General features: G+C 47.0%; 1 protein-coding gene and 2 non-coding genes across 3 annotated transcripts in view; 2 read left to right on the top strand and 1 right to left on the bottom strand.

The window, feature by feature from the left end:
* Window positions 1–26,283, top strand: part of LOC137302074 (zona pellucida sperm-binding protein 3-like) — a 243,342-nt gene that overhangs the window by 106,622 nt on the left and 110,437 nt on the right. The gene's annotated exons all lie outside the window — the stretch shown is intronic.
* On the top strand, window positions 14,639–14,710 carry trnah-gug (transfer RNA histidin (anticodon GUG)). The gene has a single exon. It is a non-coding gene; the product is annotated as a tRNA-His (tRNA).
* On the bottom strand, window positions 24,544–24,625 carry trnal-aag (transfer RNA leucine (anticodon AAG)). The gene has a single exon. It is a non-coding gene; the product is annotated as a tRNA-Leu (tRNA).

Genomic DNA, 26,283 nt, shown 5'->3' with positions numbered 1-26,283 from the left:
ACAAATTGATTTCACAGCGATTTTAAATATCTGCTCTCTGCCTCACGCTTCAGCTCGATGTGAGAACCACAATGATGGGCAAGAAATGAAACGCAGAATCGCACTGTCACCAGCCCGAAACAGAGAGAGACAGGTCTCGGAACAGGCGCAGACATGAAAGATCTCACATGCAGCAATGAAAAGGATGCACGATACTTCGTGACGGTCTCAATTTCCATTGAAATTTTCAATCAGCAAATCCCAGCGGTTGTTTTGAGTTTGACAAACTAATTTATGTACTTGACTGGTTCCTGGAAATGATCAAAATGGGGTTTTCCTTACCCATACAGATATATAAATAAACACATTCGGTCATTTCGCAAAAGACAGTTGGATTAATAAATAAATCGCAGTATCTGTGGAGAGATCCTCGCTTTCCCGGGGTGTCATTGTGCACTTTGATTGATACTTCACGTTATTCACATCTTACACTCGCAACACCTCAGGACTTTGCAGATTTGAGCAGAGTTCAGCGAGCAATGCAAAATTCATCCACCGTGGCTTCGGATTGGACCGAGGCCCAGGACTTCTGGATGAAGACAAGGAAGGAACCAACACATCAAACGGTAAATGTAATAATGGCGCGGATGGGATAAAAACCATGCGTGCAGAGCACAGTGGATTAGGAATCCATCACCTCAACCACTCGGTCACCTCGTCGCATGAATATTGCTCAGAAAGCCCATTTATTTTATTCGTTCAATGGAAAATCCTCGACTCAAAGGTCAAAAAGCAAGAAAGCCGCATTTCAATCATTAGATAGCAAATTATGAGGAAACATTATCAATTGGTCGCGTGGCCGAGCGGTCCAAGGCGCTGGATTAAAACTCCACTCTCTGAAGGGATATGGGTTCCGATCCCACCTCTGCCAGAATTTAAAGTGCTGAGTACTTTAACCACATCACCAAACATCCTTCTTTTCCAACCAGCACCGTGCGCGACATTGCTGTTGTTCGGGCACGACTGCCACAGCTGATGTGCGTCGCCGTGATCGTATCCTGGTCCATACTCTGCGTTGTGGTCGCAGGAATCCGAGTTACAGTACAGTTTTGTTTACCTCTTTTGTCCTCTGCCACATTTGTGAATAGAATGCAGCAAGAAATCAATCTTCAGCACATGAAAGAAAATTTTTTTGTTGCTGGTGAAAACCTATCCATTCCTTCAAATCCCAGCACTCTCACATGCCTGGACTTGATGTTCCACAGTTCAAAACGGTCTGTTCTCCAGGCTTTTTCTTCCTTCCATAATCAATAGGCCGGCTTTCCTTTCCTCCTTCCATTTCAGGGACACTTTCCTACGGCATTGCCGACTCTAACATTCACTTTCCCGATCTTATTTGTTCTGCTTCGACCGCTGTTTCTATCCCATTCTCACAGTTTTTCTTTCTCCGTCGCGTCTGTTCTGACGATGCCACTTTCCACAACACTACTTCTGATATGTCTTCCTTTTTCCTCAACAGAGGATTCCCCTCCACTGCAGTTGACTTGGCCTCGAATGTGTCCGTCCTCTTTCCTGCACTTCTGTCCTTATCCATTCCACTCCCTCCCAGAACCACGGTAGGTCCCCTTGTCCTTACCTTCCACCCCACCAGCCTCCACATTCAACGTATCATCCTCCGCCACTTCCACCATCACCACAAACATCTTCCCCTCCCCTCCCCTTTCAGCCTTCCGAAGGGACCGCTCCCTCCAGGAAACCCTGGTCCACTCTTCCATCACCCCCAACACTCGCTCTCCTCCCCTCGGCACCTTCCCATGCGAGTGCAGGAGATGCAACACCTGACCTTTCACCTTCTCCCTTCCCACCTTCCAGGGTCCCAAACATTCCTTCCAGGTGAAACAGCGATTTATTTGTAATAGCTTTGCTGAACACCTCCGCTCAGTCCACAAGCGTGACCCTGAGCTTCCGGTCGCTTGCCATTTTAATTCCCCGTCCCACTCCCACTCTGACCTCTCTGTCCTCGGCCTCTTACTCCGTTCCAATGAAGCTCAACATAAGCTCGAGAAACAACACCTCATCTTTCGATCAGGCTCTTTACAACCTTCTGAACTCAACATTGATTTCAATAACTTCAGATCATAAATGATCCCATTTTTTCGGACAGCAAGTGCTGATTGTGCTGATTGTGGTTCAAATTTTGCCATTTACAGCTCCTCGAGACCCATCTTTTGTTTCTTTACTTGTCCCATTACCACCCTCCTTGCCTTGCACCATCATTCCTTTTATTATTTAATCACTCCTGCCCTCCACCCTATCAGAGACCTTCCCTTTTGTTCTTTCCTCCCCTCCCCTTCCTCCCCCATCCCTTTTCCTGACGCTGGACTTGCTTAAAAACTGTTTAATCTTCAACTTTTTCCATTTCTGACCAACGGTCATCGACCTGAAAAGTTAACTCTGTTTCTCTCTCCACAGACGCTGCCTGACTTGCTGATTATTTACAGCATTTTCTGGTTTTATTTCAGATTTCCAGCATCCGCAGTATTTTGCTTCTAATATCTCCTTCTGTGGCTCGGTGTCAAATATTGTTTAAAAACGCTCCTGTGAAGCGCCTTGGGACGTTTCACTACGTAAATAGTTCGGGCAAAAGCTCACTGATTGACGTGTGCCGCCGTGATCGTATAGTGGTTCGTACTCTGCGTTGTGGCCGCAGCAACCTCGGTTCGAATCCGAGTCACGGCATAGTGTGCGCTGCTTCTTTTATTCTCTCCCGCGCTTGCGAATATAATGCAACAATTTCTCAATATTGAACACATGAGAAAAACATTTTTTGTTGGTGGCGAAAACCTATTTATTCCATCAAATCCCAGCACTCTCACATGCCTGTACTTGATGTTCCACAGTTCAAACCCACCTCTTCTCCCAGCTTTTTCTTCCTTCCACAGTCAATAGGCCGCCTTTCCTTTCCTCCTCCCATTTCATGAACACTTTCCTGCGGCATTGCCGACTCTAACATTCACTTTCACGATCTCACGCCTTTAAGTTTGTTCTGCTCCGACCGCTGTTTCTATTGGGCACATGTCCCATTCACACCAATGTTCATTTGTGCCGTGAAACCAGTCGACACATTTCGATCTGCGTGACCGCTCGACAGACAAACACGACGAAAGCAGGGCTGGTCTCTGGAAAGACAGCCGCCCGATTGTTCACGCAATTTACTTGGGGAATCTTGTGATCCAGGGGATGGTAACTGAAGAACTGGTTTTTGTTTTGATGCTTGTTGGCTCTTTTCTCTCAGCAGTTGAGTTGCGTGAGTGATGGGCAGCGCTGCAGAGCTGCGAATGGCGGTTGAAAGGTGCACATTTGGCAAGTTGGGGCGGTGCAGTAAGATCGGAAGTGTTCCGCCTTGATCTTAATAGTTCTGTTGAAGCGTGCGATTGAATCGAGTAGAGGATAAATGTAAAGAGCGCCTGTGGGGGAAAATGAGCGATTGCAGGCCATGAGCGAAAGGTCTTTCAAATTCTCGTGCCGCAGGACGCTGTGTGCGGAAACGGCAGATTTTAAAGCGCGTGCGTCGGAAAGTAAAGTGCGATCTTGTGTGTGAGAAGAGCACAAGAAAGTTGTGCTTGAAGCTGCGCCCTTGAGGCAAGTTGCAGGTTGTCCGGAAAACTGCTCCAGTGAAAGCTCAAAAATAAACCCAGAAACCGCTGGCAACACTCAGCAGGTCAGGTAGTATCTGTGGAGAGATACTCAAGTATTTATCCAATTCTCCTTTTCAAGTTACGATTGAATCGAGCTCCACCATCCTTTAAGGCAGTGCGTTCCAGATCATAACAATTCGCTGTGTCAAAAAAATCTCCTTATTTCCCTACTAGTTCTTTTACCAATTATCTTAAATCTGCGTCCGTTGGTTGCCGACCCTCCCGCCAGTGGGTGAAGTTTCTCCTTATTTACTCCATCAAAACCCCTCTTAATTTTGAACACGTGGATTACTTCTACCCTTAACCTTCATTGCTCGAAGCAGAACAATCCCAGGTTCTCGAGTCTCTCCACACAACTAAACCCCACCCCTGGTATAATTCTGGGAAATCTCCTCTCCATCCTCTCCAAGACCTTGACATCGTTAATAAATGATCGTGCCCAGAATTGGAAACAATACTTCAGATGAGGCCTGAACAATGATTGAAAACGTTTAACATCACTTCCTTGCTTTTGTACTCGATTTCTCTATTATTAAGCCAAGGGAACATATGCTGTTTTAACGGCTTGAACAAATTGTGCTGCCACATTCAAAGATGTTGATGAAAATTACCAGGAACACATTGAGTCAGCTCACTCGGCTCAGGCCCTGGACTGAGCCTCGGCTTTTCTTCCTCCGTGGCTCAGTAGCACACCTCGTGAGATCAGCTCACTCAGTACCGGCTGGAGATGCTGCCTGACCTGCTGAGTGTTTCCCGCATTTTCTGTTTTATTATTGATATAACCTGAGCTCTGTCGAGCGTTTGTTGGTCGATTCACTGATAAAGCTGGGAATTGAGGGGAAGCTGGTTCATGGCGAACCCCAGCTCTGAATCCCCCCGGCAGAGAGTTCAAGGAATGTTTAATATAAATGAGATTCACCGACAGTATCAGAAAATCTCTCCTTGATGGTCGGTCTCATTCTCCCGAAGTGAGGAATGAGCGGGAGGGGCAATTCCACCCGGGGTTATCTTTTATTCCAACAGGATGACCCAAAGGCCAGTTTGATGTGGGGCCGAAATAGCTCAGTTGGGAGAGCGTTAGACTGAAGATCTAAAGATCCCGGGTTTCAGCAGTTTTGGGTTATTTTGTTTCTTCTTCTTTGGGCCGATTCTCGAACATTTATTTACACTGACATTTTTACCCGACACTGAACGGTTGGGGATGGAATAGAGAGACAGGATGTCTGTATTTAGCTTTTATTTCTCTATTTCCTTCTGCCTTTCTCTCTGGATTTTGTCTCTCTCGGTGCCCGATGAACATTTGATTTGATGCATTTGTCCTAAACTGATGCCTTTTCCACATCTCAGGGCGGTCAGACACGCTCTGTCTGTCTGTTACTGCTTGTGACCATTAACGGGAACAGGCCGCGAGTTAAACATTTATCAGCAAACCGCCAGAGAGATAACACAGCGGGAATAAAACACATTGCCTCACATTGTTAGACACCGAGTGACACAGATTGTAATGTGTGTCAGTAAACAGACCCGGAAAACAGAGTCCGAGAAAGGAAAGAAATAGAGAGATTGAAAAGAGTCATAAAAAGCAAGAAAACCCTTTCTCCACCCCAACAACAACAACAACTTGCATTTATATCGCGCCTTTAACGGAGTAAAACGTCCCAAGGCGCTTCACAGGAGCGATTATCAAACAAAATGTGACACGGAGCCATATTAGGAGATATTGGGACAGGTGAGGTAGGTTTTAAGTGACTTAAGGGAGGAGAGAGAGGTAGCGAGGCGGGGAGGTTTAGGGAGGGAAATCCAGAGCTTTGGGCCCAGTCGGTTGAAGGCACGGCCGCCAATGGTGGAGCGATGAAAATCGTGGATGCGCAAGAGGCCTGAATTGGAGGAGCTCAGAGATCTCGGAGGGTTGTCGGGGTGGAGGAGGTTACAGGGATAGGGAGGGGCGAGGTCATGGAGGGATTTGAACACGAGGATGAGAATTTCAAATTTGAGATGTTGGTGGACTGGGAGCCAATGTAGGTCAGCGAGCAGAGGGGTTCTCCTCCTGAACGGTGGTTTGAATGTTTGGGGGGCGGGGCTGTGATAAATATCGAGATTTAATATAATGATCCCACTTTTCAACTACCCCGAATTATTACAATGCTGACCTGGAACAATCTAGAACATACCGCAAAACAAGACATTAAGTTCAATGGTTACTTGTGCGAGGAGTTTAAAAGATTCTTCTACGAAGGAGAAGGCTCAAGAAACGGACGGTGAACATTTCATGATGGTCTATTTATTTGTGGCCAGAGAGAGGGATGGAGTCGGTGACGAGGGAACGGAGTTTGTGCCAATATTTAGTTGGAGGAATGTTTTTCTCATCCATTACTGGATGTTGAAAAAGCAGTGTGAGAAATCAGAGACAGTGGAGGGGTCGAGACAGGTGGTCAGGTCGAGGTGGGTGTTATCAGCGTACATGTAGAACCTGACATTATGTTTTCGGATGATATCGCAAGAGGCAGCATGTGGATGAGAAATAGGTGGGGGTCAAGGATAGATCCTTCGGGAACTCCAGAGGTAATGGTGCAGGAACGGGAAGAGAAGCCATTCCATTTGATTCCCTGGCTCCGATTGGAGAGATAGGAATGGAACCAGACGAGCTCAGTTCCATCCAGCTGGAAGACGGAGGAGAGACACTGGAGGAGGATGGTGTGGTCAACCATGTCAAAGGCTGCAGACAGGTCGAGAAGGATGAGGAGGGATAGTTCACCACGGTCACAGTCACAGAGGATGTAAATTGTGACTTTGATAAGGGCCGTTTCAGTATTGTGGCAGGGGCGGAAAACTGATTGGAGGGATTCAAACATGCAATTGCGGTTGAAATGGGCACGGGTTTGGGAGGCGACAACACGTTCAAGGACTTTGGAGAGGAAAGGGAGGTTGGAGATGGGCATTATCGACCTGGATCTGTACTTTCATGGAATATATATTTGAAACGCGAGGTCTCTCTGTTCATTCACAGGGTCTGTGCCGTTCTATTGAGTGTGCACTTCCAGTCCTGGTTTTTCCTCATAAAATATATTATCTCATAATTTCCACATTAAATTAAATTTATCAACTGTCTGCACCTTCTATTAACTTGTCTATCGTAGAATTACATAGAATTTACAGCACAGAAACGGTCCATTGTGCCTAAATGTTCCATGACTGTGTTCATGCTCCACATTCCCACCCTTCTTCACCGCACCCTATCAACATATCCTCTATTCCTTTCTCCCTCATGTGTTTGTCGAGCTTTCCCTAAATGCATCTATGCTAGTATCCTCAACTATTCCTTGTGGTACCGAGTTCCACATTTTAAGAACATAAGAAATAGGAGCAGGAGGAGGCCATGCGGCCCCTCGAGCCTGCTCCACCATTCACTCAGATCATGGCTGATCTTCGATCTCAACTCCACTTTCCCGCCCGATCCACATGTCCCTTGATTCCCTTAGAGTCCAAAAATCTATCGATCTCAGACTTGAATACACTCAATATCCACAGCCCTCTGGGATAGAGAATTCCAAAGATTCACAACCCTCTGAATGAAGAAAGTCGTCCTCACCTCAGTCTTAATGGTTGACCCTTTACCCTGAGACTAAGACCCCTAGTTGTGGATTCCACAGCCGGGGGAAACAGCCTCTCAGCATCTACCCTGTCGATCCGTCTCGGAATTTTTCATGTTTCAATGAGATCACCTCTCATTCTTCTGAACTCCAGCGAGTATAGGCCCATTCTACGCAATCTCCACTCATAGGACAACCCTCTCATCCCAGGAATTAATCTAGTGAACCTTCATTGCACCGCAACTAAGGCATGTATGTCCTTTCTTAGATAAGGAAACCAAAGCTGCACACAATGCCCCAGGTGTGGTCTCACCAAAGCCCTGTATAATTGCAACAAGACTTCCTTACTCTTGTACTCCAACCCCCTTGCAATAAAGACCAACATACCATTTGCCTTCCTAATTGCTTGCTGTACCTGCATGTTAACTTCGTGTATTTCATGTACAAGACAGCAAAATGAACATCAACATGGAAACATGGAAAATTTATGGCACAGATGGAAGCCATTCAGGCCATCATGTCTCTACAGGTCGTAAAAGAGCCACCCCGCCTAATCCCACTTTCCAGCACTTGGTCCGTAGCCCTTTAGGTTATGGCAATTCAAGTGCATATCCAAGTACTTTTTAAATGTGACGATGGTTTCTGCCTCTACCACCCTTTCAGGAAGTGAGTTCCAGAACCCCACCACCCTCTGGGTGAATTTTGTTTTCCTCAGCTCATCTCTAATCCTCCGACCAATCCCCTGCTAAATGGGCCCTCTGCTCAGGGAAATAGGTCCTTCCTGTCCATTCTATCCAGGCCCCTCATAATTTTATACACCTCAATTAAACCACACCTCAGGCTCCTCTGTTCCAAAGAAAACAACCCCAGCCTGTCCAATCTTACCTCATAGCTAAAATTCTCCAGTCCTGACAAAATCCTCATAAATCTCCTTTGTACCCTCTCAAGTGCAATCACATCTTTGCTGTAATGTGGTGACCACAACTGTGCACAGCACTCAAGCTGTGGCCTAACTAGTGTTTTATACAGTTCTAGCATAACTTCCCTGCTCTAATATTCTATGCCTCGGCCAGTAAAGGAAAGTATCCCGTATGACTCCTTAACCAACTTATCTACCTGTCCTGCTACCTTCAGGGATCAGTGGACACGCACTCCAAGGTCTCGCTCTCCCTCCACACCTCTCAGTATTCTCCCATTTATTGTGTATTCCCTTGCCTTGTTTGACCTCCCCAAATGCATTACCTCACACGTTTCTGGATTGAATTCCATTTGCCACTTGTCTGCCCACCTGACCAGTCCACTGATATCTTTCTGCATTCTACTGCTTTCGTCCTCACTATTAACCACACGGCCAATGTTTGTATCATCTGCCAACTTCTTAATCATGCCCGCTACATTTAAGTCTAAATCATTAATATATACCACGAAAAGCAAGGGACCTAGTACTGAACCCCGTGAACCCCAATGGAAACAGCCTTCCAGTCACAATCCGTCAACCATGACCCTTTGCTTCCTGCCACTCAGCGAATTTTGAATCCAATTTGCCACTTTCCCCTGGATCCCATGGGCTTTTATTTTTTTGACCAGTCTGCCATGTGGGACCTTGTCAAAAGCCTTGCTAAAATCCATGTACACTACATCAAACGCATGACCCTCATCAACCCTCCTTGTCACCTCCACAAAAAATTCAATTAAGTCAGTCAGACAAAACCTTCGCTGAACAAATCCATGTTGACTGTCCTTGATTAATCCGTGCCTTTCTAAATGAAGGTTCATGCTGTCCCTCAGAGTTGATTCCAATAATTTGCCCACCACCGAGGTTAGACTGACTGGCCTGTATTTACTGGGTCTGTCCTTTTCTCCATTTTTAAAGAACGGCCAACTTTCGCAGTCCTCCAATCCTCCGACACCATGCCTGTAGCCAGGGACGATTGGAAAATGATGGTCAGAACCTCCCTTATTTCCTCCCTTGCTTCTTTAAACAGCCTGGGATACATTTCATCCGAGCCTGGCAATTTATCTACTTTCAAAGATGCTAAACCCCTTAATACTTCCTCTCTCGTTATGTTTATCCCATCCAATATTTCACATTCCTCCTCCTTAACTACAATCTCTGCATCGTCCCCCTCTTTTGCGAAGACGCAAATTATTCATTGCGAACCATTCCCACGTCTTCCACCTCCACGAATCGGTTATCTTTTTGTCCTCTAATAGGCCCTACTCTTTCCTTAGTTATCCTCTTGCTCTTTATGTATTTATAAAATATTTTGGGTTTTCCTCAATTTTACTTGCCAGTATTTTTTAATGCCCTCTCTTTGCTTTCCTAATTTCCTTTTTAATTTCACCAACATTTAATTATTTCTCACCATTTAAAACATAATCTGTTCTTTTATTCTTCCCATCAAAGTGAATAACCTCACATTTCCACACATTGTACTCCATCTGCCGCCTTCTTGCCCACTCACTTAACCTGTCTATATCCCTTTGCAGACACGTTGTGTCCTCCTCACAGTTTACTTTCCCATCTTGCTTTGTATCGTCAGCAAACTTGGACACATTGCACTCGGTCCCTCCATCCAAGTCGTTAATACAGATTGAAAATAGCTGACACCCAAAAACGGCCGGCATTGCTCTCTGTTCAGTCAAGAGGAACTTCCCTGCTTGGAAATTCGTCCCAGCCTTGTTGAGGTGCAACACGTCCATCTTGTGCAGGTCTTTAATATTAATCAATACACAATGAGGCCCTGGGAAAGCGAATATCTCTCCACAGATGTTGCCTGATCTGTTGAGTGTTGCCAGTAGTTTCTGGGTTTATTTTTGAGCTTTCACTATCGCAGTTTTCCTGACAATCTGCAACTTGCCTCAAGGGCGCAGCTTCAAGAACCACTTTCTTGTGCACTTCTCACACACAAGATCGCACTTTACTTTCCGACACACGCGCTTTAAAATCTGCCATTTCCACACACAGCGTCCTGCGCCACGAGAAGTTGAAAGACCTTCCGCTCATGGCCTGTAATCGTTCCTTTTTCCCCACAGGCGCTCTTTACATTTATCCTCTAATCGATTCAATCACAAATTTCAACAGAACTATTAAGATCAAGGCGGAACACTTCCGATCTTACTGCACCGCCCCAACTTGCCAAATGTGCACCTTTCAACCGCCATTCGCAGCTGTGTCGCGCTGCCCGTCACTCACGCAACTCAACTGCTGAGAGAAAAGAGCCAACAAGCATCAAAACAATAACCAGTTCTTCAGTTACCATCCCCTGGATCACAAGATTCCACAAGTAAATTTCGTGAACATCCGGGTGGCTGTCTTTCCAGAGACCAGCCCTGCTTTCGTCGTGTTTGTCTGTCGAGCGGTCACGCAGATCGAAATGTATCGACTGGTTTCAAGGCACAAATGAACATTGGTGTGAATGGGACATGTGCCCAATAGAAACAGCGGTCGGAGCAGAGCAAACTTAAAGGCGTGAGATCGTGAAAGTGAATGTTGGAGTCGGCAATGGAGCAGGAAAGTGTCCATGAAATGGAAGGAGGAAAGTAAAGGCGGCCTATTGACTGTGGAAGGAAGAAAAAGCTGGGAGAAGAGGCGGGTTTGAACTGTGGAACATCAAGTACAGGCATGTGAGAGTGCTGGGATTTGATGGAATATTAGATTTGCTTTCACGGATCAAAGATGACTGCATTCGATTAGCATGAGAGGCAGAAGACAAAAGAAGCAGCGCACAACACAGAGTACGAACCACTATCCGATCACGGCACCACATCCCACCTGTGCAAACGTTGTCTGTAATATTAACCTTTAACGTAGCAAAACGTCCCAAGGCGCTTCACAGGAGCGTATTGAAACAAAATTTTACACCGAGCCACAGAAGGAGATATTAGAAGCAAAATACTGCAGATGCTGGAAATCTGAAATAACAACAGAAAATGCTGTAAATACTCAACAAGTCAGGCAGCGTCTGTGGAGAGAGAAACAGAGTTTACGTTTCAGGTCGATGACCCTTCGTCAGAAATGGAAAAGGTTGAAGATTAAACAGTTTTTAAGCAAGTACAGAGTCAGGAAACCGGATGGGGGAGGAAGGGGAGGGGAGGAAATAACAAAAGGGAAGGTCTCTGATAGGTTGGAGGGCAGGAGTGATTAAATAACAAAAGGAATGGTGGTGCAAGTCAAGGAGGGTGGTAATGGGACAAGTAAAGAAACAAAAGATGGGTCGAGAGGAGCTGTAAATGGCAACATTAGAACCACAATCAGCACTTGACCTCCGAAAAAATGTGAGCAGTGTTTATGATCTGAAGTTATTGAAATGAATGTTGAGTTCAGAAGGTTGTAAAGAGCCTGATCGAAAGATGAGGTGCTGTTTCTCGAGCTTATGTTGAGCTTCATTGGAACGGAGTCGGAGGCCGAGGACAGAGAGGTCAGAGTGGGATTGGGACGGGGAATTAAAATGGCAACAGACCGGAAGCTCAGGGTCAAGCTTGTGGACTGAGCGGAGGTGTTCAGCAAAACGATTACAAATAAATCGCTGTTTCACCTGGATGGAATGTTTGGGGCCCTGGAAGGTGGGAAGGGAGGAGGTGAAAGGGCATGTGTTTCATCTCCTGCACTCGAGTCGGAAGGTACCGTGGGGAGGAGAGCGGGTGTTTGGGGTGATGGAAGAGTGGACCAGGGTGTTGTGGAGGGAGCGGTCCATTATGACGGCTGAAAGGGGAGGGGAGGGGAAGATGTTTTTGTTGGTGGCATCCCGCTTGTACGTGGAGGAAATGGCAGAGGATCATACATTGAATGTGGAGGCTGGTGAGGTGGAAGGTAAGGACAAGGGGGACCCGATCATGGTTCTGGGAGGGAGGGAGGGGAAGGGGTAAGGGCAGAAGTGGAGTCAATAGGACCGACAAAGTCGAGGGCCCAGTCAGCTGCAGTGGAGGGGAATCCTCGATTGAGGAAAAAGGAAGACATATCGGAAGCATTTGTGTGGATGGTGGCATCATCAGAACAGACACGACGGAGATGGAGAAACTGGGAGAACAGAATAGAGTCCTTACAGGAAGCGGGGTGGGATGAAGTGTAATCAAGGTAGCTGTTGGGGTCGGTGGCCTTATAACAGATATTGGTTGACAGACCATCCCCGGAAATGGAGATAGAGAAGTCGAGGAAGGGAATGAAAGGTTCAGAGATGGACCATGTGAAGGCGAGGGGAGGGTGGAAATTGGAAGCGAACTTGATTGGGGCGAGAGCAGGAAGTGACATCGATGTACCAGAAAAAGAGGTGAGGGGAACTGAGTAGTACTGGAACAAAGAATCTTCCACGTATCCCCCAGAAAAAGTCAGGCATAGCTCGGACCCACATGAGTTCCCATAGTGACATCTTTCATTTGGAGAAAGTAAGTGGAGTCAAAGGAGAAGTTGTCCAAAGTAAGAACAAGTTCAGCCAGACGGAGGAGAGTGGTGGAGGATGGGGATAGGTTGGGCCTTCGTTCATGGAATAGGCGGAGGGCCCGCAGGCCGTCCTGTTGTGGGGGGTGGGGGGGGGGGGTGGTGGAGGTGTAGACGGACTGGAAGTCCATGGTGAAAAGGAGATGGTTAGTGCCGGGGAACTGGAAATTGTTCAAGTGGCGCATGGAGTTGTAAGATTCGTGGATATAGGTCGGAATAGACTGGACGAGGGGAGAGAAAGTAGAGTCAAACTAGGAAGAAATAATTATCCGGGGGCACGAACAGGCTGAGACGATGGATCTCCTGGGTCAGTTCTGCATGTGGATCTTGGAAGGAGTTAGAAGCGGGGTTGGGGGACAATGAGGTGGAGGCCTTGGGGAGGAAGATCTCCAGAGGAGATGAGGTCATTGACGGTCTGGGAAACTATGGCTTGATGTTCGGTGGTGGGATCACGCTCCAAGGGAAGGTAGGAGGAGGTATCGGAGAGTTGGCGTTCAGCCGCCGCTAGGTAGAGGTCTGTTCGCCTCACAACAACAAGAGCGCCGCCATTGTCAGCAGGTTTAATGACAATGTCAGGGTTGGACCTGAGAGAACGGAGTGCTGCGAGTTCAGATGGAGGGAGGTTAGAGTGAGTGAAGGGAGTAAAGAAATTGAGACGGCCGATGTCACGCTGGCAGTTCCCAATGGAAAGATCAAGAGAGGGTAAGAGGATAGAGGGAGGGGTCCAGGTGGAATGAGAAATCTGAAGATGGGAGACAGGGTCCGCTGTGCGGGGGGAAGACTCCTGGACAAAGAAATGGGCGCGGAGGTGAAGGCGACGGAAGAAGAGCTCAGCATCGTGTGGAGCTCGAAACCCATTGAGGTGGGGGCGTAAGGGGATCAAACTGAAGCCTTTGCTGAGGACTGACGTTCGGGGTCAGAGAGGGGAAGGTCAGAGGGAATGGTGAAAACACGACAAAGAGATTGGAGGGAGGGGTGGGGTCAGAGGAAAGTGAAGGGGAAGAAGGATCGGGAGGGGTGTTGGAATCTAAGAGTTGTTGAAACTTGCGGTCCTTGACACCTGAAAGGAAGGAAAACATTTTTTTGTTGAAGCGCCGGATGAGGCGAAGGATGAAATGGAACTGCGGACCAGGACAGCTCTGAAGTGGAGAGAGTCGGTGCTGCTGAAGAGAGAGTGTTTGATCAGGTTTCTACTAAAACTCACTTTCACAGACACATCTCCTTCCTCAGCAACTGTGTCCGGCTCCGACTTATTCCACATGGATTCCAACTTAAATTCCACCCTTCATGTTTCGGATCCACCCATGATTCCAGATATCTCCATGATATTCAGCGTTCCTCCAACCACTGCTCCCGCCGCTTCCTGAGATCCACGCTCAACGCCACGCACCGCCACATGCTCACTCTCGACCTCTCTCTCCACGCATGGTTTTTATCCCATCCGCGCCATTATTGCATTTACCGTTTGATGTGTTGGTTCCTTCATTATATTCATCCAGAAGTCCTGGGTTTCAGTCCAATCTGAAGCCACGGTGGATGAATTTTGCATTACTCACTGAACTCTGCTCAAATCAGCAAAGTCCTGATTGGCGGCCGGAGGTGTTGCGAGTGTAAGATGTGAATAACGTGAAGTATCAATCAAAGTGCACAATTTCTGTTTAATCTTCAACCTTTTCCAGTTCTGATGACCGATCATCGACCTGAAACGTTAACTCTGTTTCTCTCTCCACAGATGCTGCCTGACTTGCTGATTATTTACAACATTTTCTGGGTTTTTTTTCAAATTTCCAGCATCGGCAGTATTTTGCTTCTAATATCTCCTTCAGTGTCAAATTTTGTTTGAAAACGTGACTGTGAAGCCCCTTGGGATCTTTTGCTACTTTCAAGGAGCTTTATAAATCCTACAGGTAGAGCAGTTCCAGTTGTGGTGTGGTGCCGTGATCGTATAGTGGTTAGTACTCTGCGTTGTGGCCGCAGCAACCTCGGTTCGAATCCGAGTCATGGCATAGTTTTTGTCTTCTGCCTCTCTTGCTCATCGAATGCAGTAATGCATCAATCTTTAATGCATGAAGTAAAACTAAATATTCCATCAAATCACAGCACTCTCACATGCCTGTACTTCATGTGCCGCAGTTCAAACCCGCCTGTTCTCCCAGCTTTTTCTTCCTTCCACAGTCAATAGGCCGCCTTTACTTTCCTCCTTCCATTTCATGAACATTGCCGACTCTAACATTCACTTTCACGATCTTATGCCTTTAAGTTTGTTCTGCTCCGACCGCTGTTTCTATTGGGCACATGTCCCTTTCACACCAATGTTCACTTGTGCCTTGAAATCAGTCGATACATTTCGATCTGCGTGACCGCTCGACAGACAAACACGACGAAAGCAGGGCTGGTCTCTGGAAAGACAGCCGCCCGATTGTTCACGAAATTCACTTGGGTGATCTTATGATCCAGGGGATGGTAACTGAAGAACTGGTTTTTGTTTTGATGCTTGTTGGCTCTTTTCTCTAAACAGTTGAGTTGCGTGAGCGACGGGAAGCGCGACAGAGCTGCGAATGGCGGTTGAAAGGTTCACATTTGGCAAGTTGGGGCGGTGCAGTAAGATCGGAAGTGTTCCGCCTTGATCTTAATAGTTCTGTTGAAGCGTGAGATTGAAGCGAGTCGAGGATAAATGTAAAGAGCGCCTGTGGGGAAAAAGGAGCGATTACAGGCCATGAGCGAAAGGTCTTTCAAATTCTCGTGGCGCAGGACGCTGTTTGTGGAAACGGCAGATTTTAAAGCGCGTGTGTCGGAAAGTAAAGTGCGATCTTGTGTGTGAGAAGAGCACAAGAAAGTTGTTCTTGAAGCTGCGACCTTGAGGCAAGTTGCAGGTTGTCAGGAAAACTGCGATAGTGAAAGCACAAAAATAAACCCTGAAACTGCTGGCAACACTCAGCAGGTCAGGTGGTATCTGTGGAGAGATACTCTCTTTCCCAGGGCCTCATTGTGCATTGATTAATATTAAACACCTGCACAAGATGGACGTGTTGCACCTCAACAAGGCTGGGACCAATTTCCAGGCAGGGAAGTTCCTCTTGACTGAACAGAGAGCAATGCCGGCCGTTTTTGGGCGTCAGCTATTTTCAATCTGTATTAACGACTTAGATGAAGGGACCGAGTGCAATGTGTCCAAGTTTGCTGACGATACAAAGATAGATAGGAAAGTAAGCTGTGAGGAGGACACAAAGTGTCTGCAAAGGGAGATAGACAGGTTAAGTGAGTGGGCAAGAAGGTGGCAGATGGAGTATAATGTGTGGAAATGTGAGGTTATTCACTTTGATGGGAAGAATAAAAGATCAGAATATGTTTTAAATGGTGAGAAATCATTAAACGTTGGTGAAATTAAAAAGGAAAATAGGAAAGCAAAGAGAGGGCATGAAAAAATAGGCCTCTTGCGCATCCACGATTTTCATCGCTCCACCATTGGCGGCCGTGCCTTCAACCGACTGGGCCCAAAGCTCTGGATTTCCCTCCCTGAACCTCCCCGCCTCTCTACCTCTCTCTCCTCCCTTAAGACACTTAAAACCGACCTCACCTGTCCCAATATCTCCTTATGTGGCTCCGTCTCACATTTTGTTTGATAATCGCTCCTGTGAAGCGCCTTGGGACGTTTTACTCCGTTAAAGGCGCGATATAAATGAAAGTTGTTGTTGTTGTTGGGGTGGAGAAAGGGTTTTCTTTCTTTTTATGACTCTTTTCTATCTCTCTATTTCTTTCCTTTCTCGGATTCTGTTTTCCGGGTCTGTTTACTGACACACATTACAATCTGTGTCACTCGGTGTCTAACAATGTGAGGCAATGTGTTTTATTCCCGCTGTGTTATCTCTCTGGCGGTTTGCTGATAAATGTTTAACTCGCGGCCTGTTCCCGTTAATGGTCACAAGCAGTAACAGACAGACAGAGCGTGTCTGACTGCCCTGAGATGTGGAAAAGGCATCAGTTTAGGACAAATGCATCAAATCAAATGTTCATCGGGCACCGAGAGAGACAAAAATCAGAGAGAAAGGCAGAAGGAAATAGAGAAATAAAAGCTAAATACAGACATCCTTGATGTCTCTCTATTCCATCCCCAACCGTTCAGTGTCGGGTAAAAATGTCAGTGCAAATAAATGTTCGAGAATCGGCCAAAAGAAGAAGAAACAAAATAACCCAAAACTGCTGAAACCCGGGATCGAACCAGGGCCCTTTACAATCTGTTGAACGCTCGCCCAATTGAGTTGTTTCAGCCCCACTGTAAACTGCACTTTGGGTCATTCTCTTGGAATAAAATATAACCCCGGGTGGAATTGCCCCTCCCGCTCATTCCTCACTTCGGGAGAATGAGACCGACCATCAAGGAGAGATTTTCTGAGACTGTCGGTGAATCTCATTTATATTAAACATTCCTTGAACTCTCTGCCTGGTGGATTCAGAGCTGGGGTTCGCCATGAACCAGCTTCCCCTCAAGTCCCAGCTTTATCAGTGAATCGACCAACAAACGCTTGAGAGAGCTCAGGTTATATTAATAATAAAAACAGAAAATGCGGGAAACACTCAGCAGGTCAGGCAGCATCAGTGGAGAGAGAAACAACCTTTCAGGCCGATGACATTTCATCAGAACTCTCTCCACAGATGCTGCCTGACCTGCTGAGTATTTCCAGCATTTTCTGTTTTTATTTCAGATTTCCAGCATCTGCAGTATTTTGCTTTTGTTTTACAGCTTGTATTAATGTTCTGCTGATGATATCTTAATATTATCTTATTTTTGGCCACTTTAATTAATTCACAGACAAATTCTTCCATCATCCCTTCTCCCCCATCGCTTCTCTCTCTCATTCATTCTTTTCTCCTTTCAATCCAGAAGAGGGCGGGAATCAGAGCTCACCCCCCGAACCCTCCGCACACAGACCCCCGTCTACCACCCCGTGTGATCCAAGAGACAATTCAATACATTACACTCTGTATAAACACTGAAACCTGACACACCAGGGGAGATCGCACGGTGTTGCACACGGAGTGAAATAAACTGAAGTGTTTATAAAAAGTTACAGATCACAACACGTGTCTCTGTCTCTCTCCGCTATCCCGGCCTGTGCTGTGTTATTCTTTCTCACCCAATGTGTTACTGGTGATTTTGTGGAAGTGCATGACGGGATACTTGACCATATTAACTCTTTATTAACTCACATGATAGGATTAGCCACAAACACAAAGTAAGCACAATTGTGTGATTGCGTTTGAGCCATGGTATGTTGATAATTAAGCCTAGCACAGCCTGGCCTTCCTTAAGATAAGGACAGAATAGAATAATAATAGAGTTGATGAATGGCCATGATGCCTTGAGACTGGCTCCAGCCTTACTGATAACAAGGAACAGGAATGCAGAGAGAAAGAAAATAGCTGACATCTGCTCAGGCCGACGTGATGGCTGTGAATGTTCGGGGGCTGGCTCACCACTTGATTGACCAACTACCTGAGCCAATAAAGAATGTACGTGTACGCCCATATTCTGTAACAGGTGGGCGTTGCATAATGAATTGTATAAACATGAGCTGTTTCATTGACTCCGCGAAGTTGCACCCTCAACCATTGTTTGAGGTGCACTTCCACTTGTATACAAGTTGGGGTTCAATAAAGTTTCTCCTTGTACTACTTGTTTGGGTGTTAATGCATTTGTATAGTGTTAAGTTTCGACAGTTTTCATCAACATCTTTGACTGTGGCAGCACAAGTTGGTGAAGCCGTTAAAACAGCATCCGGTTCCTTGGCTTAATAATAGAGAAATAGAGCACAAAAGCAAGGAAGTTATGTTAAACGTTTATAAATCATTGTTCAGGCCTCATCTGAAGTATTGTGTCCAATTCTGGGCACTATAATTTATTAAGGAGGTCAAGGTCTTGGAGAGGATGGAGAGGAGATTTCCCAGAATTATACCAGGGATGGGGTTTAGTTGTGTGGAGAGACTCGAGAACCTGGGATTGTTCTGCTTCGAGCAATGAAGGTTAAGGGTAGAAGTAATCCACGTGTTCAAAATTAAGAGGGGTTTTGATCGAGTAAATAAGGAGAAACTTCACCCACTGGCGGGAGGGTCGGCAACCAACGGACGCAGATTTAAGATAATTGGCAAAAGAACCAGAAGGGAAATAAGGAGATTTTTTTTTACACAGCGAATTGTTATGATCTGGAACGCACTGCCTTAAAGGATGGTGGAGCTCGATTCAATCGTAACTTTAAAAGGAGAATTGGATAAATACTTGAGTATCTCCCCACAGATACTACCTGACCTGCTGAGTGTTGCCAGCAGTTTCTGGGTTTATTTTTGAGCTTTCACTATCGCAGTTTTCCTGACAACCTGCAACTTGCCTCAAGGGCGCAGCTTCAAGCACAACTTTCTTGTGCTCTTCTCACACACAAGATCGCACTTTACTTTCCAACACACGCGCTTTAAAATCTGCCGTTTCCGCACACAGCGTCCTGCGCCACGAGAATTTGAAAGACCTTCCGCTCATGGCCTGTAATCGCTCCTTTTTCCCCACAGGCGCTCTTTACATTTATCCTCGACTCGATTCAATCGCACGTTTCAACAGAACTATTAAGATCAAGGCGGAACATTTCCGATCTTACTGCACCGCCCCAACTTGCCAAATGTGAACCTTTCAACCGCCATTCGCAGCTCTGTTGCGCTGCCCGTCACTCACGCAACTCAACTGCTGAGAGAAAAGAGCCAACAAGCATCAAAACAAAAAACAGTTCTTCAGTTACCATCCCCTGGATCACAAGACTCACCAAGTAAATTTCGTGAACAATTGGGCCGCTGTCTTTCCAGAGACCAGCCCTGCTTTCGTCGTGTTTCTCTGTCGAGCGGTCACGCCGATCAAAATGTATCGACTGGTTTCAAGGCACAAATGAATATTGGTGCGAGTGGGACATGTGCCCAATGGAAACAGCGGTCGCAGCAGAACAAACTTAAAGGCGTGAGATCGTGAAAGTGAATGTTAGAGTCGGCAATGCCGCAGGAAAGTGTCCATAAAATGGGAGGAGGAAAGGAAAGGCGGCATATTGACTGTGGAAGGAAGAAAAAGCTGGGAGAAGAGGCGGGTTTGAACTGTGGAACATCAAGTACAGGCATGTGAGAGTGCTGGGATTTGATGGAATAAATAGGTTTTCGCCACCAACAAAAAATGTTTTTCTCATGTGTTCAATATTGATATATTGTTGCATTATATTCGCGAGCGCGGGAGAGAACAAAAGAAGCAGCGCACACTATGCCGTGTCTCGGATTCGAACCGAGGTTGCTGCGGACACAACGCAGAGTACTAACCACTAAACGATCACGGCGCCACACGTCGGTGATTGCGTTGCTACCCGAACTATTGAAATAGCGCCATTAACGGAGCAAAACGTCCCAATGCGCTTCACAGGAGCTTTTTCAACAAAATTTGACCCCGAGCCACAGAAGGAGATATTAGAAGCAAAATACTGCGGATGCTGGAAATTTGAAATAAAACCAGAAAATGCTGTAAATAATCATCAAGTCAGGCAGCGTCTGTGGAGAGAAAAACAGAGTTAACTTTTCAGGTCGATGACCCGTCGTCAGAAATGGAAAAGGTTGAAGATTAAACAGTTTTTAAGCAAATACAGAGTCAGGGAAAGGGATGGGGGAGGAAGGGGAGGGGAGGGAAGAACAAAAGGGAAGGTCTCTGCTAGGGTGAAGGGCAGGAGTGATTTAATAACAAAAGGAATGACGGTGCAAGGCAAGGAGGGTGGTAATGGGACAAGTAAAGAAACAAAAGATGGGTCTGGAGGAGCTGTAAATGGCAACATGAGAACCATCACCAGCACTTGGTCTCCGAAAAAATGTGATCAGTGTTTATGATCTGAAGTTATTGAAATCAATGTTGAGTTCAGAAGGTTGTAAAGAGCCTGATCGAAAGATGAGGTGCTGTTTCTCGAGCTTATGTTGAGCTTCATTGGAACAGTGCAAGAGGCGGAGGACAGAGAGGTCAGAGTGGGATTGGGACGGGGAATTAAAATGGCAAGCGACCGGAAGCTCAGGGTCACGCCTGTGGACTGAGCGGAGGTGTTCGGCGAAGCTATTCCAAATAAATCACTGTTTCACCTGGAAGGAATGTTTGGGGCCCTGGAAGGTGGGAAGGGAGGAGGTGAAAGGGCATGTGTTTCATCTCCTGCACTCGCATGGGAAGGTGCGGTGGGGAGGAGAGCAGGTGTTGGGGGTGATGGAAGAGTGGACCAGGGTGTCGTGGAGGGAACGGTACCTTCGGAATGCTGAAAGTAGAGGGGAGTGGAAGATGTTTTTGGTGGTGGCATCGCGCTTGGACGTGGTAGAAATGGCGGAGGATGATACTTTTAATGTGGAGGCTGGTGGGATGGAGGGTAAGGACATGGGGGACCTACCGTGGTTCTGGGAGGGAGTGGAATGGGTAAGGGCAGAAGTGGAGGAAATAGGATGGAGACAGTCGAGGGCCCAGTCAACGACAGTGGGGGGGAATCCAAGGTTGAGAAAAAAGGAAGACATATCGAAAGTATTGATGTGGAGAGTGACATCGTCAGAACAGACGCGACGGAGATGGAGAAACTGGGGGAAGTGAATGGAGACCTTCCAGGAAGCGAGGTGGAGGAAGTGTAATCAAGGTAGCTGTGGGACTCGGTGGACTTAAAATAGATATTGGTTGACAGCCTATCCCGGAAATGGAGATAGAGAAGTTGAGGAAGGGAAGGGAAGGTTCGGAGATGGACCGTGTGAAGGCGAGGGGAAGGGTTCAAATTGGAAGCAAACTTTATTGGAGCGAGAACAGGAAGCGACATCGATACAGTCATCAATGTACCGGAAAAAGAGGTGAGGGAGGGGACCTGAGTAGGACTGAAACAAAGAATGTTCCACGTATCCCACAGAAAGGCAGGTATAGCTGGGACCCATAGGGGTTCCCATAGCGACATCTTTTATTTGGAGGAAGTGAGTGGAGTCAAAGGAGAAGTTGTTCACCGTAAGAACAAGTTCAGCCAGGCGGAGGAGGGTGGTGGTGGATGGGGATTGGTTGGGCTCTCGTTCGTGGAAGAGGCAGGGGGCCCGCAGGCGGTCCTGGTGGGGGATGCAGGTGTAGATGGACTGGATGTTCATGGTGAAAAGGAGGGGGTTAGGACCGGGGAACTGGAAATTGTTCAAGTGGCGGAAGGAATCGGATGAGTTACGGATAGAGAATAAACTGGACGAGGGGAGAGTAAGTAGAGTCGAAATAGGAAGAATTTTGTTCCGCGGGGCAAGAACAGGCTGCGAAGTTGGATCTCCTGGGACAGTCCAGTTTTTGGATCTTGGGAAGGAGGTAGAAGTGGGCTGTGCGGGGTTTGGGGACTGTGAGGTTGGAGGCCGTGGGGGGAAGATCTCCAGAGGAGGAGGTCAGTGATGGTCTGGGAATCTATGGCTTGATGTTCGGTGGTGGGATTATCGTCCAGGGGAAGGTGGGAGGAGGTATCGGAGAGTTAGCGTTCAGCCCCCTCTCGGTGGAGGTCCACTCACCTCACGAGGTCGAGGTCTGTTCGCCTCACAATAACAACAGCGCCGCCCTTGTTAGCAGGTTTAATGACAATGTCAGGGTTGGACCCGAGAGAACGGAGTGCTGTGAGTTCAGAGGGAGGGAGGTTCGAGTGAGTGAGGGGAGCAGAGAAATTGAGACGGCCGATGTCACGCCGGCAGTTCCCAATGAAAAGATCAAGAGAGGGTAAGAGGATAGAGGGAGGGGTCCAGGTGGACCGAGAATTCTGAAGATGGGAGACAGGGTCCGCTGTGCGGGGGAAAGACCCCTCGCCAAGGAAATGGGCGCGGAGGCGAAGGCGATGGAAGAAGAGCTCAGCATCGAGTCCAGCTCAAAACTCATCGAGGTGGGGGCGTAAGGGGATGAAGCTGAGGCCTTTGCTGAGGAGTGAAGTTCGGGGTCAGAGAGGGGAAGGTCAGAGGGAATGGTGAAAACACGACAAAGAGATTGGAGGGAGGGATGGGGTCAGAGGAAAGTGAAGGGGAAGAAGGATCGGGAGGGGTGTTGGTATCTAAGAGTTGTTGAAACTTGCGGTCCTTGACACCTGAAAGGAAGAAAAAAAGTTTTTCACTGAAGCGCCGGATGAGGCGAAGGATGAAATGGAACTGCGGACCAGGACAGCTCTGAAGTAGAGAGAGTCGGTGCTGCTGAAGAGAGAGTGTTTGATCAGGTTTCTACTAAAACTCACTTTCACAGTCACATCTTCCTCAGCAACTGTGTCCGGCTCCGACTTATTCCACGTGGATTCCAACTTAAATTCCACCCTTCATGTTTCGGATCCGCCCATGATTCCAGATATCTCCATGATATTCAGCGTTCCTCCAACCACTGCTCCCGCCGCTTCCTGAGATCCACGCTCAACGCCACGCACCGCCACATGCTCACTCTCGACCTCTCTCTCCACGCATGGTTTTTATCCCATCCGCGCCATTATTGCATTTACCGTTTGATGTGTTGGTTCCTTCATTATATTCATCCAGAAGTCCTGGGTTTCAGTCCAATCCGAAGCCACGGTGGATGAATTTTGCATTGCTCGCTGAACTCTGCTCAAATCAGCAACGTCCTGATTGGTGCTCGGAGGTGCTGCGAGTATAAGATGTGAATAACGTGAAGTATCAATCAAAGTGCACAATAACGCCCCGGTAATGCGAGTATCTCTCATCGGATATTACTGCACCGCCCCAACTTGCCAAATGTGCACCTTTCAACCACCATTCGCAGCTCTGTAGCGCTGCCCGTCGCTCACGCAACTCAACTGCTGAGAGAAAAGAGCCAACAAGCATCAAAACAAAAAACAGTTCTTCAGTTACCATCCCCTGGATCACAAGATTCCCCAAGTGAATTTCGTGAACAATCGGGCGGCTGTCTTTCCAGAGACCAGCCCTGCTTTCGTCGTGTTTGTCTGTCGAGCGGTCACGCAGATCGAAATGTATCGACTGGTTTCAAGGCACAAATGAACATTGGTGCGAATGGGACATGTGCCCAATAGAAACAGCGGTCGGAGCAGAGCAAACTTTAAGGCGTTAAATTGTAAAAGTGAATGTTCGAGTCGGCAATGCCTCAGGATGTGCCCATGAAATGGAAGGAGGAAAGTAAAGGAGGCCTATTGATTGTGGAAGGAAGAAAAATCTGGGAGAACAGGTGGGTTTGAACTGTGGAACATCAAGTACCATGCGTGGAGAGAGAGGTCGAGAGTGAGCATGTGGCGGTGCGTGGCGTTGAGCGTGGATCTCAGGAAGCGGCGGGAGCAGTGGTTGGAGGAACGCTGAATATCATGGAGATATCTGGAATCATGGGCGGATCCGAAACATGAAGGGTGGAATTTAAGTTGGAATCCACGTGGAATAAGTCGGAGCCGGACACAGTTGCTGAGGAAGATGTGTCTGTGAAAGTGAGTTTTAGTAGAAACCTGATCAAAGACTCTCTCTTCAGCAGCACCGACTCTCTCCACTTCAGCTGGGATTTGACAGAACAAATAGGTTTCCGCCAGCAACAAAAAATATTTCTTTCATGTGCTAAAGATTGATTTCTTGCTGCATTATATCAGCAAATGTGGCAAAGGATGAAAGACGTAAATGAAACAGTATTGAAACTCCTATTCGAGCCGAAGTTACTGCGATCATAACGCAGAGTATGAACCACGATAGGATCACGGCAACGGACATCAGGTGGGGCAGTCGTGCCCGAACAACAGCAATGTCGCGCACGGTGCTGCTTGGAAAAGAAGGATGTTTGGTCATCTGGTTAAAAAGCATGCACTTTAAATTCTGGCAGTGGTGGGATTCGAACCCACGCCCCCGAAGAGACTGGAGCCTTAATCCAGCGCCTTAGACCGCTCGGCCACACTACCATCTGATGCTGGTTTGTTCAGAATCTGCTATCTGGTGATTGAAATGTGGTTTTCTTGCTTTTTGACCTTTGAATCCAGGATTTTCCATTGAACGAACAAAATAAATGGGCTTTCTGAGCAATGTTCATTCGACGAGGTGACCGAGTGGTTGAGGTGATGGTCTGTTTATCCATTGTGCTCTGCACGCATGGTTTTGTATCCCATCCGCGCCATTATTGCATTTACCGTTTGATGTGTTGGTTTCTTCCTTATATTCAATCAGAAGTCTTGGGCCTCGGTCCAATCCGAAGCCACGGTGGATGAATTTTGCATTGCTCGCTGAACTCCGCTCAATTCAACGAAGTCCTGATTGCAGCCCAGAGGTGTTGCGAGTGTCAGATGTGAATAACGTGAAGTATCAATCAAAGTGCACAATGACGCCCCGGGAAAGCGAGTATCTCCCCACAGATACTGCGATTTATTTATTTATGCAGCTGCCATTTGCAAAAGAAACAAATGTATTTTTTGTATATCTTTACAGGTATTGAAAACCCCATTTTGACCAATTCCTTGTTACTGTCGTGCTGAGTATCCCCGCCTATCCCCTGGGAGACTGGTGTTCCATTCTCTGATGAGGATGTTATTGCTGCCTTGAAAAGTTTCACTTTCATTTATGTGCAATATTGGATGTGGAAAATACAATGAAAAACTGACTCGGCCTTGCCCACTTCCAAAATTTGATTTCACAGCGATGTTAAAATCTGCTCTCTGCTTCACTCTTCAGCTCGATGTGAGAACCACAGTAATGGGCAAGAAATAAAACGGAGAATCGCGCTGTGAACAGACCGGGTCTCAGTCACCAGCCTGAAACAGAGAGAGGCCGACCGACAGAGAGAGGAACGAAGAGAGACAACCATCTTCAGCCAGAAGTGCCGAGTGGATGATCCATCTCGGCCTCCTCTCGAGATCCCCACCATCACAGAATCCAGTTTAACATCGAGGTGAAGAGTGACGCAGAGAGCAGATTTTAAAACCGCTGGAACATCAGCAAAATTAAAGTGAGGCAAGTGGGAGTCAACTCTGAGTCAGTTCCACACTGTATTTTCTGCAGATTAACAAAAGTGAAGCTTTCAAATGCGATAAAGTTATAAACTCCTGATCGGGGAATTGAACCCCGGTCTCCCGCGTGTCAGGCAGGGGATACTCAATACTACACTAACGAGGAACTGCTGTATTGAATGTACACTCATCCCAGATGGTGTTCGACATGCTTCATGTGTCAGTGGATTTCTTTCAACTATTTATTTGATGACAGTTTGTTTAATTGTCCACGGGCCTCTGTTGTAAGAACCTTTCACATTTCCATCTCTTTGTTAGACAACGCACAACTGACTCTGTCTTTCTTCTGTTCTTTCTTTCTCTCTTATCGTGGTGAGTTATAGAGTCATAGAGTCATAGAGTCAAAGGCTGGGGACAGGTGGAGAAGGATGAGGAGGGATAGTTTCCCACGGTCACACAGGATGAGGAGGGATAGTTTCCCACAGTCACACGGGATGAGGAGGGATAGTTTCCCACGGTCACACAGGATGAGGAGGGATCGTTTCCCACGGTCACACAGGATGAGGAGGGATCGTTTCCCACAGTCACACAGGATGAGGAGGGATAGTTTCCCACAGTCA

The sequence above is a fragment of the Heptranchias perlo genome, chromosome 35 (genome assembly GCF_035084215.1).
Source record: "Heptranchias perlo isolate sHepPer1 chromosome 35, sHepPer1.hap1, whole genome shotgun sequence".
Lineage (NCBI taxonomy): Eukaryota > Metazoa > Chordata > Chondrichthyes > Hexanchiformes > Hexanchidae > Heptranchias > Heptranchias perlo.
Note: the sequence above shows the minus strand (reverse complement) of the source record. Positions and strands in the feature narration are given on the sequence as shown.